Source organism: Bombus flavifrons, chromosome 4, assembly GCF_040668555.2.
Source record: "Bombus flavifrons isolate JBK064 chromosome 4, iyBomFlav1_principal, whole genome shotgun sequence".
In the NCBI taxonomy this organism is placed as follows: domain Eukaryota; kingdom Metazoa; phylum Arthropoda; class Insecta; order Hymenoptera; family Apidae; genus Bombus; species Bombus flavifrons.
In genome coordinates, this window is record NC_138445.1 from 15,621,852 (window position 1) to 15,630,935 (window position 9,084).

General features: G+C 40.7%; 1 long non-coding RNA gene across 1 annotated transcript; it reads left to right on the forward strand.

The window, feature by feature from the left end:
- Window positions 1-1,425: 1,425 nt before the first annotated feature.
- Window positions 1,426-8,830, forward strand: LOC138178924 (uncharacterized). Its single transcript, XR_011172865.1, has 2 exons — window positions 1,426-5,551; window positions 5,622-8,830. It is a non-coding gene; the product is annotated as an uncharacterized LOC138178924 (long non-coding RNA).
- Window positions 8,831-9,084: the final 254 nt, after the last annotated feature.

The window sequence follows — 9,084 nt, forward strand, 5'->3', positions numbered from 1 at the left end:
AATTTTCACGAAATTTACCTATCATTTGAACAATTTCCCGTTACACGCCGCGTTTCACGGTGGCTATGACTTTTACGAACTCTTACGGACATAAAGAAAAACCGTGATTTTTAGAAAATTTACCACGCCGTTTACGATCGTCGCTGTTTCGCAAACGACACTGTGCAAGAATTTCAACCAAGTTTTATGAATTCGAGCGCAACTTTCGAGGAATTCCCCGTCGTGCTTTTACGATTGCACGATCGATTCGATCGGACATTTTTACGAACTAACATGAAATGTACATGATTTTCAAAAAATTTATTCCTCGTCTTACTCTCTATATCGCGATCATTCGCGAAGCTTTTATGGTTTCATACAGGAGACAATTTACGGCTCTGTTGAAATATACGTCGTAATCTTGCTATTATTTTTGCGTAATTTCATACCAACGATCAGTTGTTTAAATTATTAACCAATCAAGAAAAAAAGAATAAAGATCTTCAAACATATTTTTTCGCATTCACGTCGCATTTTTCCTGTGGTTTCCAGTTAGCGGTTAGAACGGTCGGTTTCTGCAAAAACAACGTCCACTCTCTTTGCATCTTCATTCGCGGTTGGAAAATTAGACCAACGAACACAGTGTATTTTCAATTTTTCCTCGCACTTTCCTCCAACTCTTAGCCTAAAAGCTTGCAAAGTTGATCGACGAACGGAGTTTCGAAGTGTTCAGGATCACGCTCGTACGTGTTTCGCGAATCGTTCAGACTTCCGGCTATCACGCCGTACGTATATGGAAGGCAATCTTCTCGAAGAATCGTTCGGAAAAGTTGCTTCTGTTGCAAAGGACGTCGCTCTATTTGTGGTCATTCCTCTTGCGGTCGCGGAAAACTGGTAGCGGTTGTGGTTAAGCGGACGATTTGACGGATACTGCGAGACAATGTTATTCGCAGCGGCTTCGCTTGTGGTCATGAGATTAGTGTGCAACTTACACACAGGTTTTCGAATTGTTTCTCTTCGGATTGATTTTATGCAGGTAGATTTAGTTTCGTCGGGAATCAGCCTAAGTGACTCGCAGATTGCCAGTGTCGGTGGCATTCGTGGGTTTAGAGATGCGTTTCGTGTGCCAAACGTTTAAGTACATTTTTCTTCTCGATTATTTCGTTCCACGTACAAACATTTCGACTTTGTAGTTACGTATAATTCTACTAAATATGGAATTCTACTAAATATGGAATTCTACTAAATATGGAATTCTACTAAATTCAGATTGACTTAGATCGTTGTTATTAGTCGAAATAAAAATTTGGAAATTATTATACATTTTATTTAATTATTATTATTATACATGTGTACATTCTGTAGGGCTTCAGTGTATTTAGAAGTCGTCTTCCTATTATAGAAGAAAAGATAGAGATCAAACTTTTCGAGATCAAAGGAATCAAATTTAGTTCGGTTTGAAGAACACTGTGATGGAACATAAATTTTAGTGGAAAATCCTGTACGCAATTCACAAAATCCTCTATATAAATACGAACCTTAGGTATCATTTCCTATATATTTATCTCGCAAGGGAGGGGGAAAGTCTTTCGTATCACTTTTTCCCCGCGAAGTCTCTCGTGTTATTTCCAAACGATATTCCACGTGGAATAGAAATTTCGCAGATTGATAGCGAATGTCCCTTCTTTCTCCAGTTTCCTTCTCCTTTGCTCACGCTATTATTCAGTAGTTATAAATCTTCTTCAAACACTGACATCCTCTGCCAACTTCCTTTGCACGCACCTGCCTCGATCTACCCAAGATTTATCACCGCGCCTATCACTGTTTCAACCACTAACAGCCTTTCACGACGGCAAATTACCCTAATCTGATCCACATTCGCAAGTGGAACATCGGCGACCAGCAACGAAAAGTCTATCGTTCGAATCCTCGAACATAGCAAATTTTATCTCGCGCGTAATGGAACCGGTCCGTTTTATCGGTTATTGATAATTTACCGCCTTGCAGTTATCAAGTCGCAATTTCGCGGCGCTTCATCGCCAGCCAACAGAACCAACTAGTTGGTCTAGCCGAGAGACGTATGGAGATTAAAATTTTCAGAACGATTTCCTTTCCGGGCTATGTTTCTTTGCGTTTCTACCGGTCGCTTGCACCGTTTCGCTAGTTTCCGGAAAAAAAGAAGGGAAAATGTTCCATAATCGACCGAGCAGGTATCGTTTTCTCGCAGGTGCACGCGATGGTATCGTAGATCGGCGCTCGTAACTTTGTCAGAAACTGCCTATCGAGAATAACAGAAGGCAACTCGGTGGCCTTTGAAACATAGTTGCAGGTGAGATTTCCATTGATCTTGTAGCTGCCTGCTGCTACGTTTCACCGGTATCATTAGTCAGTTTTATGGTCTAAATCGTGACAGAGAGGAAACCGGTACGGCCGTGGCACTTTGGTCCGGAGATCGCGACCGATCGCCATAGGAATTCGACCAGCCAGCGATTTACTGTTTCTCATCGCGAAATATTATCAATAGCGTTCTACACGCCGACCGTTCTTTACCGATTCGTTCGGATAATGTCAAGGTAATTGCTGATCGAAGGATAGGCATCGGTCGCTCTCTAGCTTCTTCCTTTGCATCGCCTTTGCCTCGCAGCGATTATCCTCTTCGAGATAACGCGTGAACGATAATCAACTGTGGCGCGTACGTTTCCGTATAGTTGACATTTTCAATGGTCCAAGTACCAAAGTGGTCGGCATCTGAAATTTAATCGATAAATTAGATCGATTATGAAATCCACTCGACATCGACATCTGTCAACGAGATGCTGGAAATGGCCTCGAAAGACGAGAAAATTCCAGGAAAGGATGTATCAACGTCATCCAGAGCATCGTTTATGATATTCGCTGAAACCAGACTGCTCTCAACTCGCGCGTTTCTTCGATCCACGTTACATTCAGTAGCCGAACGTTAATGTAGCAGAGTTCCTGCTAAGTTTTCTCGTTGATCGAGTGGCTGACATTATCGAAGGGTGATGTGGTAATTCGCCGAGCCTGCTATTAATGACGCGTAGCCAATTTACCATTGCAGGCTGTCATGACGATTGCAAGGTGACCAGTGACGTCGAGGTCCGTTACTTTCGTTCTAACGATATCTCGTTGCACTAACGACAGGAAATTCTTCCCATCTTTTCTTCCAGTCTATGGGAGGGAAGACGCGCTTCGCGTCATCCACGATGAATTAGTCAACTGGCAAGAACGTGTTGCTGGCTGATTGCTGCCTCGGTTAGCGGCGAGATAACTCTCTCGTTGTTAGCGTGTTATCGACTTGTAATTCGATGGTGGGCTGTTAACGCGATCGGTCTTCGCTTCGCTGTGTTTTCCAACTTATCTTTCCCGGAACTCGAATTTTTTCTACCGTCGCTTTTCATAAAAAAAATCGCGAAAAAATAGGAGAAGAGACACCTATGCTTCGCTGTATAATCTTTTCTTTTATCCTCGTACGCACTCCGACAACGATTCCAAGAATTAATTAGCAAACAGGTAGTCACAAGGTCTAAATAACCATGACACCATGCGTGTGGTCGTACCAAGTACAACCATGGCAAAATCCGAAGAAAGCGATGCATCGCTGTTAAACGCACATTACCATCGAAACCAAAAATTGGATGTTTCCTAGGAAGCTAACAACACCGATGGAAATTAACGAGGTAGCACCAACGACCAGAGGATAACATCTGAATTCCGAAATGGGAATTGCTATCGAGCGATCGACGAACCGATGACAGTTGCGAATCCACGTCGCAGGTTCTGCGAATTTCTACGAATTTTATGACAAGCCAAGCCTCGTTTCTCGCGAGTCTAATCCGTCCAGCAGTTCGACAACGTCGTACAGCGACTTGGCGAACGTTGCTTTAGCAAATTTCAAAAGTAAAAAAAGATACAAGAGCGGTAATTGAAAAGGAAAAGAAAAGAAACATCGAGACAAGGAGAAATCGTACAACGAAAGAAACTATCGCGATTTCACGATGAAGTCGATGTCCATGTGCCGAGTGGGAGTTCCAGGAAAGCCCCCGACGTATAAATATTCTAATTAAGCGCATAATTAGCGAACAGCGATGAATTATCGTAAACGGCGGCCAAACGTATTTTCATACGTTATCGCGGCAACAATATCTTGTCCCGATATCTCTTTATCGCTTTAATTAAGCCGAACTACTTGGAACACGCCTGTCGCAAAACGTACAGCCGCTGACTCGATCATAGCAACTCGCTTAATTGACTCATTCTTGACTATCGCCACTAGGAACACAGTTGCGATCGAACGTTATTCGATTTGGCTGGGTAGATATCTGATAACCACGTCTGTTCGTGCATTTGCAAGTTTGTAAGGTTTAAACGAAGGCCATTCGGAGAGAACATTATCTCGTTGTTTAAAGGTTAAGCAAAATAGCGAAGAGGGAAGTGAAAATGCAACTTGTGTGGTATTAATGGAGAGCGTAAATTTTAATTGGAATTAATGTGGCTGCAAGGTATTTCTATCGTTATTTTTCCTTTTCCTTTTCTATTTTTTTTTTTTTTTTCTTTGGTGCGTGAAACCTGGCTCGATGAGAATTATTGCGCAGGTGTCTTTGGAAAATTTGTTTCGTAACGCTGGCGATTTCAGTGTAACGAAAAATGATAGCAGACAGCGTATTTTCGCGTTAAGTTGTTTCCACATCGAGTTTCTTTCTTTATTCTCAAATATTCGCAATTGTATTTATAAGAAAAGCTATTTCCAATTATATCTAAAATGTTAAATACAAGTATTCTTTGTAAATTGTCCTCTTTTAAATACTCGGTACATCTTGCGTCTTACGTACGCGATTCGATAATTTACAATTACCATATGCCGTGTGAGTCGATGAACTTTGTTCGTTACAAACAAGGTTTCAAAATCTCTTGAAGTTAGTTGCGGTATTATCTTTCATTTATACGACGTATCCACACCGTACCCTTTGTCGCGAATTCTAAGTGTGACACGAGCAACGACTCTAATTATTCAGGAATGAAAACTGTCCGCAATGGGCCGACTTATGACATTTCAAACAGCATAAAATGAACTACGAGGGAGCAGTCTTATGTAAAATTCATCGATATCGTTCGATGCGCACCAAATATTTTAACCTCGTTAAAGTTTACTGTTTAGAAAACGAGATGCTCAAATTCTTTCCGTACGCTTTATGAATAATCGCTGGTAGAACAACGTGTAAACTTCGCCGATAGTATCAGAACTAAATCAGAATGAGCATCGCGCGTTTATAAATTGTTACATTAGAAAAAATGCTTTAGTCTAACAGTTTCAACTCTAATTCGATTAACAGGTTGACTGCGGCTCGAATTTTCTGTATTTTATTTTGCCAGCCGCGACACATCGAAATATATTGTACCACAACGTTTCAAGTAGCAGCAGCAGCAGCAGCAGTAGCAGCTTGAAAGAGGAATAAGGCAGAAACAGAAGAGAAACGCGTGCAATGGACGGCGCTCCAATTAATGGGCCGGTCCAAGGCGGTCAGAAAAAAAGTCATCGAGTTCTATTTACGAGGTAGATCGATAGCAGGCTACGGCTAATCGGCGTGTGCTCGTGATTAAGCCTCGTTCCTCTTTCTTTATAGCTGTTCTTTAAAATCGCGTTAGTCGAAGCCCGTGGCACGGACACCATTGACGGCAACCATACGCTTCTTGGGACCTGATATGATGAGAGCCGCCTTATAAGGGTTACAACCGGTGTTTAAAGTCACCAGCGGCGCGGCTTTCACCAATTTAAAGTCAGATTGCGACCCACCCGGCTTCTAATCGCCTCTCATCTATACACACAGAGAATCGTACGCCCGTAATCGATCCGCCGATTTCGCCTTGCAGCCAAGAAGACGACTGTGATTCGTTGCTTTGCTATTGTGTCGTTCTAATTGGCCTGGTTCTTTAATCAGATCCATCCTTTTAATTAACTTGTTGTTGGGACGCTTACAGAGAACGAGCTGAAAGTAACGAATAAAAGACGAAAGCCTCGGAATTCCTGCATTTTGATACAAACGATTTATGTATTTTAGGAGCCATTGACGAATGTCTATAGTTCAAGAAAGGGGAATGAATCTACACGTTAGAAGAAATAAGAAGCTTCGTATGAACATGCGTAATAGATGCGATTAACCTTGCGAATTTGAACAAAAATGTCTAATCTGTCGGCTCGGAAAATCTAGTAACACCAAGAGGAAAATAATCGAGACACGCGTAATATATGGTGCAATTTCAGTCGTTCGATCGCGAAAAATTTGATTATCCGATTTCTCGGTGATTAAGCAGTTCAAGGTCCTATTGTACATTTATTGATAGGAGAAACAAAAGTATCGAAGAACGTGGTGAAATCTCGGAACGATGTATTCGTCCCGGTTGGTCCCGGAATTTTTCAACGACATCCGCGGCCCATTGTGGTTGACTAATATACCGCTACAGCGCGTTAACCTTCCAAAGGTAGGAGGAAGGTGCGCCACACCCCCGTCTCTCTTTCGCCGTGAACCACGAGAGCAACGAGAGATACAGCAACAATGGCCTCCGTAGATGGAAGATTGCACGGAAAGGTGCAACGTTCACGTGCAAAGGTCGCCACGGTTGAATCGGGTAAACGAGGATAATGTCGTGGCCCGACTATCATAGGTGAATTTTATTGCCGTGAAAAAGAAGGCTTGCCGCATCTTAGACGCGTCTGCATGCGAGATCTGCTCGGACCGTGAGCCTATTGTCCGCGAATAGAAAGAAAGTCTTTCGTGCAACGCTGGGATCTAAATCGGTCGAGAACGTTGTGTGCGAATTGCGAGGTCGTTTTTCCTTTTTTTTTTTTTTTTTCTTTCGTTTTGTTTCAGATCGTCTGGATTGTTTCGTACATTTTTGCTACACTTTGTTGTAGAGTGAGAGTTGCACAGAATTAATTTCCTTCGATTGGAATGTACAGAGGTGCATACGAATGTTCAACGGTTTCTACGTGGATAATAAACGAAAGCCATTCAGACTTTTCGCAACTTGTCGAATTAAATTGTTGCAAGAATGTATGAAAAATTTCAAACACGATAGTACATCGTACTAAAGCCACTCTGTAAACGTGATGGAAAAGTAAAGAAATGTGATGTTTGAGACGTGATATTTACACACAAGTCGGTATAACGTTATACTTAGAGCCGCGTAGCAAAGTTTAATCGATGTAAATTAAATCGTAACTGAATATACGAAATTTCACGTAGCGAAATTATTTACAATTCGCCTATTCAATCTAAAAGTGCAATCTTAGTATCCATATACGAAACGATAGATCGTAATATATACGTGAAGTTATTCGCATTATTTCACTCTCTTTCGTAACGTGCCCAAACTGTGTACAAATGCAATATGGGACGCGTTACCTTACGCGTTTACGGGACAAGATCCTTAAGGATTATTAATGCGTACCATCGTTTACGCCAAATAAAAATCCAAGAGGTTCGTGAGAACGTAACATTTTCAGCAACTCTAATAACGTATCTTAACATTGCTATCCTCTTCTACTTCTTCTTCTTTGGCTAATTCTCGACACGTTGAAGAGATTACAATAAGGAGAGAGAGAGAGAGAGAGAGAGAGAGAGAGAAAAGAAATAAAGAAGAAATATTGTTAATTGTTCCTTGAAATAAACTGTGAAGGATGTTAACGACTTGAATAAGCAATGGAGGCTGAAGCGAATTTCCTCTCGGCACAGAATCGATTCCCGCCAACTGCGATTCATCAACGACAATCGTTACTCGTGATTCGCTTAATCGTAAGCATAATTATATCGTTACCGCGTGATTCAACGACGACAGACGTTGAGAGAGCCGTCGCGCCGATTTGTTCACGTCGAATAATACTCAAGGTACCGTTGTATTATAAAACGATCCCTTCCAATTACGCTGTACTGCGTTCTTAATTTAACGTTACTCCCCCATGTGTTTATAGATATATACATATGTTATAGATAAATATATATATATATATGTATCATCTTTTTCTCTCACACCCTATACCTTAGTTAATACGAAGCCTAATCTTAAAGGACAACGGTGAACTTCGATGCTGTTGGCCGTTGTCGAGATGGCAAACCCAATTCCAAGGTTACCATGGTAACGAGATATATCTGTTACGAGATACTTTCAATATAAATAATTAATTAAACGAATAAACTAAATAATACTCAAACGGGGCTGCACGGTGCCTGATGAAAAGAAAGCGACAGGCCAAGCTCGCGCTTTATTACTCATAAATGGATTCTTCTTTCTCATTGAATTATATGGTAATTAAACGAAGATTAACGAAAGAAAGGAACTTTAATAAAGAATCTCGACTATATGTATATAGGAAACTGTACGTGTTGGCCTATCCAGTACAAAAGACAGATCGTTATAATATTATAGATCACAGATTATTGTGTTATGTGAATAATTACATTTTATGTTGTTAACGAAGTCGTAATATATATATACACACAGATACACACACACACACACACACGTGTTTCTATACGTATACAGATACATATACAGATATGTATGCATTTAACGTTAACACAGCTCTCTCTCTCTCTCTCTCTCTTCTTTTTTTTAAATTTCTTTTCTCTATCTTTCCCTGCTCCATCTCGTCTTACTCTTGTCTCTTTCTCTGTTTCTTACCTTTCTACTTGTTTGCTCTCGCCATGCAGCTGGAGAAGACTACTTGTAGAGGATCGTTTTTGTTTTGTACTTAAGCGTGCTCGTACGCACCCGAACTATGTTTTGTACCACGTGAAGAATGGCAATAAAGTAGTTGACCAATTCCTTTTTTTAATGCTGCGTGTATGTATCTTCCCAACTGATCCTTATCTTGAAGTACCATTCGTCCAGGCACTCCACGTCGTCTCCATACATACTCCATGTTACTAGAAAGCATCAGATTTGCAGGTAATATTTTTCGTTTCAGTCAGGCATATTGTCAGTCATACAAAAATTAGAGATTAATATACTTAGGTATTAAAGATTAACGCTTAAGTATAATAATTTCATTTGATAGTTATTATTAAATAGTATTTTCAGAAATGCTAT